Below are 12374 nucleotides of genomic sequence, written 5' to 3'. Positions count from 1 at the left end.
CTCTATAGTGTATTTGATTTTCTTAGCTTTTTTCAGATAGGCAAATGTCTTCTGCAAAAAAATTCTTTTTCTCTTTTTCAATATTTATACGTCTCATTTCATTTTTCTTATTACTATTCTTTAAATTCCAAAAAAATGCCTAGTAATAGTGGTTACAGTGGTATCTTTGTCTTGTTTTTTGACTTGAAGAGAAATACTTCTTATTTGGGAGATATTTATTTCAAGATATTAATTTCAGGATTCTTAAGTTTTTTCTACTTAAGAGGGTTTTTAAAAAATCTGGAATAGATTTTGGATTTTACCAAATGTTTCGACAGCAGTATTTTTGATATTTTGACCTTAATATTTTCCTTGTTCTAGTAATATGGTTAATTATATTAATAAATTTCCTGAAATTATATCATTCTTATACTTCTAGAATAAACTCACTTGGACATAGTATATTTTATAACTCTAGTTTTGATTTGCTAATATTTCATACATATTATATTCATAGTTATACATTTAGTCTATAGTTGTCCCTGTTTAAGGCTCTAATATGTCAAGTTTTGGTACCAAGATTATACTAGTTTTTTTTGTTTTTTGAGGTGTTTTTTTTCAGTATGCAGGCCTCTCACTGTTGTGGCCTCTCCCGTTGAGGAGCACAGGCTCCGGATGCGCAGGCTAAGTGACCATGGCTCACGGGCCCAGATGCTCCGTGGCATGTGGGATCTTCCCAGACCCGGGCACGAACCCGTGTCCCCTGCATCGGTAGGCAGACTCTCAACCACTGCGCCACCAGGGAAGCCCTATACTAGTTTTGTAAAATAAACTGTAAAGCTTTTATTTTCCTCCCTTTTAATAAGTTTCATAGCATAGAAATTATGTGTTCCTTAAAGATGAACACATATGAAAAGACTTGCTAATAAATTTCTCTGGATCCAGTACTTTAACAGTAGGTCTTTTACCCTTTCCATGCTTTTTGTTCTGTGTAGACTGTCAACTTCTTTTACACAAACTTGGCCATTTGTGTTTTCATTTTAAAATTTTCATTTAATCATGATTTGTACATTTATCAACATAGAGGTGTAAATTATATTTTCTTAAAAGTTTTCACAATTTCTTTTGTATTTTTGCTTAAATCCACTTCTCATTATTGATATTTTATATTGGATTTTTTATTTTGGGGGTTAGTTCTCTTTCTCTCCTTTCTGGCTTTGATTATGCTTGAGGGGAGCTTGCCAATGTAATTAGCCCTGTTGAAAGAATGGATTTTGGACTTACCATCATTTCTCCACTTTTTTAATGAATTAAATTTGCTTTAAACTTTATGCATCCTTCCTCCTGCTTCTCTTATATTTCTCTTTCTGGATCGAGTTAAATGCTTAATTATTTTTGTGGGGTGGTTTTTGTTTTTTGAATTTTATTTTATTTACATTTTTTTACAGCATGTATAATTAGTCATCCGTTTTATACACATCAGTGTATACATGTCAATCCCAGTCGCCCAATTCATCACACCACCACTATCACCCCCCACCGCTTTCCCCCGTTGGTGTCCTTACGTTTGTTCTCTACATCTGTGTCTCTGTTTCTGCCCTGCAAACCAGTTCATCTGTACCATTTTTCTAGGTTCCACATATATATGTTAATATACGATATTTGTTTTTCTCCTTCTGACTTACTTCACTCTGTATGACAGTCTCTGGATCCATCCACGCCTCTACAAATGACCTAATTTCATTCCTTTTTATGGCTGAGTAATATTCCATTGTATTATGTACCACATCTTTATCCATTCGTCTGTCAATGGGCATTTAGGTTGCTTCCATAACCTGGTTTTTGTAAATAGTGCTGCAATGAACATTGGGGTGCATGTGTCTTTTTGAATTATGGTTTTCTCTGGGTAGTGGGATTGCTGGGTCATATGGTAATTCTAGTTTTAGTTTTTTAAGGAACCTCCATACTATTCTCCATAGTGGCTGTATCAATTTATATTCCCGCCAACAGTGCAAGAGGCTTCCCTGTTCTCCACACCCTCTTTAGCATTTGTTGTTTATAGATTTTCTCATGATGCCCATTCTAACTGGTGTGAGGTGATACCTCATTGTAGTTGTGATTTGCATTTCTGTAATAATTAGTGATGTTGAGCAGCTGTTCATATGCTTCTTGGCCATCTGTATGTCTTCTTTGGAGAAATGTGTATTTAGGTGTTCTGCCCATTTTTGGATTGGGTTGTTTGTTTTTTTAATATTGAGCTGCATGAGCTGTTTATATATTTTGGAGATTAATCTTTTGTCAGTTAATCCATTTGCAAATATTTTCTCCCATTCTGAGGGTTGTCTTTTCATCTTGTTTGTAGTTTCCTTGGCTTTGCAAAAGCTTTTAAGTTGCATAAGGTCCCATTTGTTTATTTTTGTTTTTATTTCCATTACTCTAGGAGGTGGGTCAAAAAAGATCTTGCTGTGATTTATGTCAAAGAGTGTTCTTTCTATGTTTTCCTGTAAGAGTTTTATAGTGTCCGGTCTTACATTTAGGCCTTTAATCAATTTTGAGTTTATTTTTCTGTGTGGTGTTAGGGAGTATTCTAATTTCATTCTTTTACATGTAGCTGTCCAGTTTTCCCAGCACCACTTATTGAAGACACTGTCTTTTCTCCATTGTATATCCTTGCCTCCTTTGTCGTAGATTAGTTGACCATAGGTGCTGTGCGGTTTATCTCTGGGCTTTCTATCCTGTTCCATTGATCTATATTTCTGTTGTTCTGCCAGTACCATTTTGTCTTGAATACTGTAGCTTTGTACTGTAGTCTGAAGTCAGAGAGTCTGATTCCTCCAGCTCCGTTTTTTTCCCTCAAGACTGCTTTGGCTATTCGGGGTCTTTTGTGTGTCCATACAAATTTTAAGATTTTTTGTACTAGTTCTGTAAAAAATGCCATTGGTAATTTGATAGGGATTGCATTGAATCTGTAGATTGTTTTGAGTAGTATAGACATTTTCACAATATTGATTCTTCCAACCCAAGAACACGGTATATCTCTCCATCTGTTTGTGTCACCTTTGATTTCTTTCATCAGTGTCTTATAGTTTTCTGAGGACAGGTCTTTTGCCTCCTTAAGTAGGTTTATTCCTAGGTGTTTTATTCTTTTTGTTACAGTGGTGAATGGGAGTGTTTCCTTAATTTCTCTTTCTGATCTTTCGTTGTTAGTGTATAGGAATGCAAGAGATTTCTGTGCATTAATTTTGTATCCTGCAATTTTACCACATTCATTGATTAGCTCTAGTAGTTTTCTGGTGGCATCGATTCTCTATGTATAGTATCATGTCATCTGCAAACAGTGACAGTTTTACTTCTTCTTTTCCAATTTGGATTCCTTTTATTTCTTTTTCTTCTCTGATTGCTGTGGCTATGACTTCCAAAACTATATTGAATGAAAGTAGTGAGAGTGGACATCCTTGTCTTGTTCCTGATCTTAGAGGAAATGCTTTCAGTTTTTCACCATTGAGAATGATGTTTGCTGTGGGTTTGTCGTATATGGCCTTTATTATGTTGATATAGGTTCCCTCTATGCCCACTTTCTGGAGAGTTTTTATCATAAACGGGTGTTGAATTTTGTCAAAAGCTTTTTCTGCATCTATTGAGATGATCATATGGTTTTTATTCTTCAGTTTGTTAATATGGTGTATCACATTGATTTGCGTATATTGAAAAATCCTTGCATCCTGGGATAAATCCCACTTGATCATGGTGTATGATCCTTTTAATGTGCTGTTGGATTCTGTTTGCTAGTATTTTGTTGAGTATTTTTGCATCTATATTCATCAGTGATATTGTTCTGTAGTTTTCCTTTTTTGTAGTATCTTTGTCTGGTTTTAGTATCAGGGTGACAGTGGCCTCGTAGAATGTGTTTGGGAGTGTTCCTTCCTCTGCAATTTTTTGGAAGAGTTTGAGAAGGATGGGTGTTAGCTCTTCTCTAAACGTCTGATAGAATTCACCTGTGAAGCCATCTGGTCCTGGACTTTTGTTTGTTGCAAGATTTTTAATCACAGTTGCAATTTCATTCCTTGTGATTGGTCTGTTCATATTTTCTATTTCTTCCTGGTTCAGTCTTGGAAGGTTATACCTTTCTAAGAATTTGTCCATTTCGTCCAGGTTGTCCATTTTATTGGCATACAGTTGCCTGTAGTAGTCTCTAGGATGCTTTGTATTTCTGTGGTGTCCATTATAACTTCTCCTTTTTCATTTCTAATTTTATTGATTTGAGTCCTCTCCCTCTTGGTGAGTCTGGCTAATGGTGTATCAAATTTATCTTCTGAAAGAACCAGCTTTTAGTTTTATTGATCTTTGCTATTGTTTTTTTTGTTTGTATTTCATTTATTTCTGCTCTGATCTTTATGATTTCTTTCCTTCTGCTAACTTTGGGTTTTGTTTGTTCTTCTTTCTCTAGTTCCTTTAGGTGTAAGGTTAGATTGTTTATTTGAGATTTTTCTTGTTTCTTGAGGTAGGCTTGTATAGCTATCAACTTCCCTCTTAGAACTGCTTTTGCTGCATCCCATAGGTTTTGGATCATCGTGTTTTCATTGTCATTTGTCTCTAGGTATCTTTTGATTTCCTCTTTGATTTCTTCAGTGATCTCTTGGTTATTTAGTAACATATTCTTTAGCCTCCATGTGTTTGTGTTCTTTATGTTGTTTTCCCTGTAATTCATTTCTAATCTCATAGCGTTGTGGTCAGAAAATATGTTTGATATGATTTAAATTTTCTTAAATTTACTGAGGCTTGATTTGTGACCAAAGGTGTGATCTATCCTGGAGAATGTTCCATGCGCACTTGTGAAGAAAGAGTAATCTGCTGTTTTTGGATGGAATGTCCTATAAATATCAACTAAATCTATCTGGTCTGTTGTGTCATTTAAAGCTTCTGTTTCCTTATTTATTTACATTTTGGATGATCTGTCCATTGGTGTAAGTGAGGTGTTAACGTCCCCCACTATTATTGTGTTACTGTCAATTTCCTCTTTTATACCTGTTAGCAGTTACCTTATGTATTGAGGTGCTCCTGTGTTAGGTGCATATATATTTATAATTGTTATATCTTCTTGGATTGATCCCTTTTCATTATGTAGTGTCCTTCCTTGTCTCTTGTAACATTCTTTATTTTAAAGTCTATTTTATCTTATATGAGTATTGCTACTCCAGCTTTCTTTTGATTTCCATTTGCAAGGAATATCTTTTTCCATCCCCCCCACTTTCAGTCTGAATGTGTCCCTAGGTCTGAAGTGGGTCTCTTGTAGACAGCATATATATGGGTCTTGTTTTTGTATCCATTTAGCAAGGCTTTGTCTTTTGGTTGGAGCATTTAATCCATTCACGTTTAAGGTAATTTTCAATATGTATGTTCCTATGACCATTTTCTTAATTGTTTTGGGTGTATTTTTTTTTTTTTTTTTTTTTTTTTGCGGTACGCGGGCCTCTCACTGCTGTGGCCTCTCCCGTCGCGGAGCACAGGCTCCGGACGCGCAGGCTCAGCGGCCACGGCTCACAGGCCCAGCCGCTCCGCGGCATGTGGGACCCTCCCGGACCGGGGCACGAACCCGTGTCCCCTGCATCGGCAGGCGGACTCTCAACCACTGCGCCACCAGGGAAGCCCTGGGTGTATTTTTGTAGGTCCTTTTCTTCTCTTGTGTTTCCCACTTAGAGAAGTTCCTTTAGCATTTGTTGTAGAGCTGGTTTGGTGTGCTGAATTCTCGTAGCTTTTGCTTGTCTGTAAAGCTTTTGATTTCTCCATTGAATCTGAATGAGATCCTTGCTGGGTAGAGTAATCTTGGTTGTAGGTTCTTCCCTTTCATCACTTAAAGTATATCATGCCACTCCCTTCCGGCTTTTAGAGTTTCTGCTGAGAAATAAGCTGTTAACCTTATGGGAGTTCCCTTGTATGTTATTCGTTTTGTTTCCCTTTCTGCTTTCAGTAATTTTTCTTTGTCTTTAATTTTTGCCAATTTAATTACTATGTGTCTCAGCATGTTTCTCCTTGGGTTTATCCTATATGGGACTCTGCGCTTCCTGGACTTGGTGTCTATTTCCTTTCCCATGTTAGGGAAGTTTTCGACTATAATCTCTTCAAATATTTTCTCTGGTCCTTTCACTCTCTCTTCTCCTTCTGGGACCCCTGTAATGTGAATGTTGTTGTGTTTAATGTTGTCCCAGAGGTCTCTTAGGCTGTCTTCATTTCTTTTCATTCTTTATTCTTTCTTCTGTTCCGCAGCAGTGAATTCCACCATTCTGTCTTCCAGGTCACTTATCCATTCTTCTGCCTCAGTTATTCTGCTATTGATTCCTTCTAGTGTAATTTCCATTTCAGTTATTGTATTGTTCATCTCTGGTTGTTAGTTCTTTAATTCTTCTAGATCTTTGTTACACATTTCTTGCATCTCTCGATCTTTGCCTCCATTCTTTTTTCGAGGTCCTGGATCATCTTCACTATCATTATTCTGAATTCTTTTTCTGAAAGGTTGCCTATCTCCACTTCATTTAGTTGCTTTTCTGGGGTTTTATCTTGTTCCTTCATCTGGTACGTAGCCCTCTGCATTTTCATCTTGTCTATCTTTCTGTGAATGTGGGTTTTGATCCACGGGCTGTAGGATTGTATTCTTTTTTGCTTCTGCTGTCTGCCCTCTGGTGGATAAGGCTATCTAAGAGGCTTGTGCAAGTTTCCTGATGGAGGGGACTGGTGGTGGGTAGAGTTGGGTGTTGCTTTGGTGGGCGGAGCTCAGTAAAACTTTAATCTGCTTGTCTGCTGATGGGTGAGGCTGGGTTCCCTCCCTGTTGGTTGTTTGGCCTGAGGCGATCCAACACTGAAGCCTACCTGGGCTCTTTGGTGGGGCTAATGGCAGACTCTGGGAGGACTCACTCCAAGGAGTACTTCCCAGAACTTCTGCTGCCAGTGTCCTTGTCCCTGCGGTGAGCCACAGCCACCCCCCGCCTCTGCAGAAGACCCTCCAACACTAGCAGGTAGGTCTGGTTCAGTCTCTTATGGGGTCACTGCTCCTTCCCCTGGGTCCCGATGCGCACACTACTTTGTGTGTGCCCTCTAAGAGTGGAGTCTCTGTTTCCCCCAGTCCTGTCGAAGTCCTGCAATCAAATCCCGCCAGCCTTCCAAGTCTGATTCTATATGAATTCCTCCTCTCGTTGCTGGACCCCCAGGTTGGGAAGCCTGACGTGGGGCTCAGAACCTTCACTCCAGTGGGTGGACTTCTGTGATATAAGTGTTCTCCAGTTTGTGAGTCACCCACCCAGCAGTTATGGGGTTTGATTTTATTGTCATTGCGCCCCTCCTACCATCCCATTGAGGCTTCTTCTTTGTCTTTGGATGTGGGGTATCTTTTTTGATGAGTTCCAGTGTCTTCCTGTCGATGATTGTTCAGCAGTTAGTTGTGATTCCGGTGCTCTCTCGCGAGAGAGTGACAGCATGTCCTTCTACTCCACCATCTTGAACCAATGAATTATTTCTGATTTTGTTGTTTTATTAATAAACATACTTGAGACTCTGATTTTGTTTATTGCACACAGCTGTGTTAGTCAATTTTTGCTAAGTTATGCTTCAGGAACAAATATTCCCTGAAATCTCATCAGTTTCCAACATCCAAGGTTTATTTCTCTTTCACATTAACAACACATTATTTCAAGACACTGCACCTCTGATCAATGTCTTCTTCACTCTGAGATGTAAGCTGAAGAAACAACTTCATATCTGGGACATGCTGTTCTCATGGCAAAAGGAAAAGAACAGTAGCTGAGACCTCTGCTTGGATAGAGCACACATGACTCCCATTCACATTCTAATGGCCAAATCAATATCAAGTGGGGGTGGGGGTGGGACAGTACATCACAGAGAAGGTAGTAATAATTGGGAATAGTAATACAGTCTACCTCAAAACTTTGGCAATGTCCTAGAGTTGGAGAGTTAATAGTCTTACAGTGAATTTTTTAAGTAGTCTCCAGCTACAGTTTTTATTCTTTTCATTCTCTTATGTTTGTAAGTGTATTTTTTATTTTTTAAAGATGTTGGGGGTAGGACTTTATTTATTTATTTATTTTTGCTGTGTTGGGTCTTCGTTTCTGTGCGAGGGCTTTCTCTAGGTGTGGCAAGCGGGGACCACTCTTCATCGCGGTGCGCAGGCCTCTCACTATCGCAGCCTCTCTTGTTGCGGAGCACAGGCTCCAGACGCGCAGGCTCAGTAGCTGTGGCTCACGGGCCTAGTTGCTCCGTGGCATGTGGGATCCTCTCAGACCAGGGCTCGAACCCGTGTCCCCTGCATTAGCAGGCAGATTCTCAACCACTGTGCCACCAGGGAAGCCCTGTAAGTGTATTTTTTAAAGTTTCAAGTTTTAAAACATTCTGCTTTAAAATTTTTTTTTTTTGCGGTACGCGGGCCTCTCACTGCTGTGGCCTCTCCCTCCGCGGAGCAACAGGCTCCGGACGCGCAGGCTCAGCGGCCACAGCTCACGGGCCCAGGCGCTCTGCGGCATGTGGGATCCTCCCAGACCGGGGCACGAACCCGCATCCCCTGCATCAACAGGCGGACTCTCAACCACTGCGCCACCAGGGAAGCCCTAAATTTTTTAATATTTGCTTTTATTTCTAGTTTTATTGCATCCTAGGCAGAGAACATAGCCTGTACAACTTCCACTCTTTGCAATGTCTTGAATTCTCTTTAATGTCCTCATAAATGATTGACTTTCATTCAGTGTCATTGGAATAGTTACACAGTGATGAGAGCATCTGCCCACCAGTTGTGTCTGAAAGGCAGTGTTTTGTTGCAGATCATTTTTTAATGTCGTATAAAACAGGTATTTGCTTCACTTAGTTTTTTCTCTTAAATTTTTCTTTGTCTGGTATTAATGTTGCCAACATTGTTCTTTTTGCCAACATTGTTCTCCTTGTCTTAGCACATATTTTTGCCTATTCCCTTTAACATTTTATTTTCAAATTTTCAGTGTCACTTTGTGTGTCTCTTATAAACAGAATATAAATTATTTTTAACTAAATCTAAATATCTTTGTATTTTGTGATGTGAGTTTAGAAATCAGTAGTTATTGTGAATTTAATAATCTTGTACTTACTGTGTTCATTTTTCTCTTACATATAAATATGTGTGCACCTGCTTTTCCAGTTCTTTTAAATAATAATAGCATATTATAAATACTGAAATTTTCCCATTTGCAGATAGGCAAGGCTCTCTAGAAATGTACAGATCCATCTTTGCTTGACTTTGGAAAAACAGTTATGCCAAGTAAATCCAGCTGAAGTGTCAATACTTCTCAAGAGTGCAAACTCACATTTTAAAAATGCATGCAAGACATTCTCTCCCTGAGACTTGGTGTAGATAGCGAAAAAGAAGGGAAATAAGGGCCACAGAGCTAGTTGCTATATAAGAATAAGCATAATGTTTATTTGAATACTTGCAACAGTTTTGAATTGGTTTCACAAGTTCTCTCTGTTTGCCCAAGATCCTTGGCTATTTGACCACATTAACAATATTAATCTTTAAAAAAATTTTTCATATTAAAAATTTTATAGCTTTATCAATATATAAATGATTTTAAAACTGCACATATTTAATGTATACAATTTGATGAGTTTGAACATAGGCATAGAGCTGTGAAACCATCACCACAATCAAAGCAATAAACTTATCCATCACCTCCAAAAGTTTCTTAGTGCCCTTTTGTTTTGTTTTGTTTTATGGTAAGAACACTTAACATGAGATTTACACTCCTAACACATTTTTGAAGCGTACAATACAGTATTGTTAGTCTTCATGTAAAAGTTACCATCACTGGTTTCTGTGCTCCTTGGACCAGCTTTGGGCAACTGAACTTTGAGCAGTTTGACTGCAGGAGGAAATAGGCTGCCCATAAAATTTAGAAAATGTGTAGGTTGGCTCCAAGCTGGTACCCAACCCATGCTTGCCCACCTGTTCCTTGAGCTTACCTCGTAACTGAGTAAGATAAACTCCCTAACACCTGGTACTTAACCATGGTCTAAACTGGTAGCAGAGCCTACTCTGCCCACTGCTTCTTCAGAAACCAGACATGGGGCTGTTCTGACTGTTGCCCGTCTTTGGATTTTTACCATTTTCAGATGGATGTGCCTGTGGTGTTAGGAGAAAAGCAAGTCCAGAGAGCATGTTCTGTGAGGGCACAGGACAAAGACCTCTAGCCCATTCTAAATGCTAGCAAGCTTCCTGATGGAGAAGATGGTGCCTGCTGGGCTGATGGAGAAGGCACAGGTGGGTTCAAAAGGGGAGGGAGAGGGGCAAGGGGCGCCTTCAGTCGTCTGGCCCAATGCCAGGCTACCAGGTTTGGTAATCATGGCAGTGGCCCTGAACTGTCTTTTGCACACTACTGAAGTATAATCTTCAAAAAGTTAAAAACATGACTTCTGTGCAAATCTAAAAGGAATGTGTCAAAGATTTTATGTGACATTAATTAATGGGAGAACCTATAATATGTCAAGACTTTTTCAATGGAGAATTTGAAGAACAGAGATACCTATAGGCAATCAGAAATGCTGAAAAGAACTGCTAGTAAATGCAAAACTGGTTAATATCTGAAAGGGCAATAAAATGTAATGTTTGGGGTTATCTTTTCTGTAGCCACTGGATGAGATTCATTTGCTTTGCTGTGGACAAGAATCATTTGCATTATTATCACGTTTTCTACAAGTTACTGCTACCTCTATGGTTGCAAAATAACCTAATCAATAGGAAGCCAGTCAAAAGTGCACACATTATAGCATATGCTAGGCAGTGCCCAGCAAGCCACTGAGAAGACACTCAGTGGTGTCTTTTGCCCATTTTCAAGTTTTGGACAATTTTTCCTGATAACCCCTTTTTAAGTTGTGAAAAAAAAATATTGGTTTCCAAAAAAGTCATTAACTCTATTGAGTGGGTCAAATATATGTGAGCCCCCTGCATGTCTACCTCCCTGCCTGGATTCAGGTTTGGCCTCTATTCTAATAATCTCTACTGTGTGTCCTGGGAAGGTCATTCGGGTTTACTCTTGCTATCAAGGGTAGCACATTCAGCAAATTCTTAAGCTCTTGTCATCTCCCCAGCAGCCTTTTGTGGTCCTTTTAACAGTCTGCTGGGCCGAGCAGGAAGAGATGGGTTGCTCTGGGCAGTGTTCAACAGCACAGCTCTTTGTCTCTTGTTGTCAGCCAGCCCTGTCACTACATTGTTCTTCAGGCGGCGTGCCTTTGATGGACTATCTACCCCTATGTCTCAACACTCGGGGCGGCATTTGGAGAAACAACAGCCCTACACTGCTCCTTCTGGTACAGAATAACCCTGTTAGAATATGATGCGCTATCAACTCAATTGCACAGATTCGTTGAGAACACTGTGAGGGAGTCCCAAAAATGTAAAGGCATTCTCCTTGTTCTCAAAGTGTTGTCCATCTGCTAGGCAGACAAGCCATACACAAGAAAAAATGACAAAGGCTAGAAAAAGAGCACAAAAGGAAAATAGGGTCCAGATCCCTATTCTGCTATTTGTGTGGTCTTGGACAAGTATTTATTTTTTTAACATCATTACTGGGGTATAATTTGTATACCATAAAACCTACCCATTGTAAGTAAACATTTAAATAAAATTATTTTTAGTAATTTTATAGAGCTGTGCAAATATCACTTCAATCCAATTTTAGAACATTTCCATCATCCCAAAAAGTTCCCTTATGACCAGTCAAACCTTATTCTCATCCCAGCTCTTAAACAACCACTGACCTGCTTTCTGTTTCTATAGATTTGTCTTTTCTAGAAGTTTCATATAAATGGAATCATACAATATGTACTCATTTGTATATGGCTGCTTTTACTTAGCATAATGTTTCTGAACTTCAACCGTGTTGTAGTGTGTATTAGCATATGTTCATTCCTTTTGTTTGCTGAACTGTATTCCATTTTATGGATATACCACATTTTGTTTATCCATTCACCAGCTGATGGATATTTGGACTGTCTCAGTTTTGGCCTATTATGAATAATGTTTCTATGAACATTCAGTGGTTAATCTTTGTATAAATGTATGTTCTCATTTCTCTTGGGTAGATACATAGATGTGCATTTGTTGGGTTGTCTGATAAGTATCTGTTTAACTTTTCAAGAAACTGTCAAACTCTTTTCCAAAGAGGCTGCACCATTTTACATTCCCATCAGCAATGCATGAGGGTTCTAGTTTCTCCACATCCTCATCAATACTTCTTATTATCTGTCTTTTAAATTATAGCCATCCTAGTGGGTATGAATGGTATCTCATTGTGGTTTTGATTTTCATTTTCCCAATGGTTAATGATGTTAAACATATTTTAATGTGCTGATTAGCCATTCACCTA

Source organism: Orcinus orca, chromosome 9 (genome assembly GCF_937001465.1).
Source record: "Orcinus orca chromosome 9, mOrcOrc1.1, whole genome shotgun sequence".
Classification (NCBI taxonomy): Eukaryota; Metazoa; Chordata; class Mammalia; order Artiodactyla; family Delphinidae; genus Orcinus; species Orcinus orca.
Note: the sequence above shows the minus strand (reverse complement) of the source record.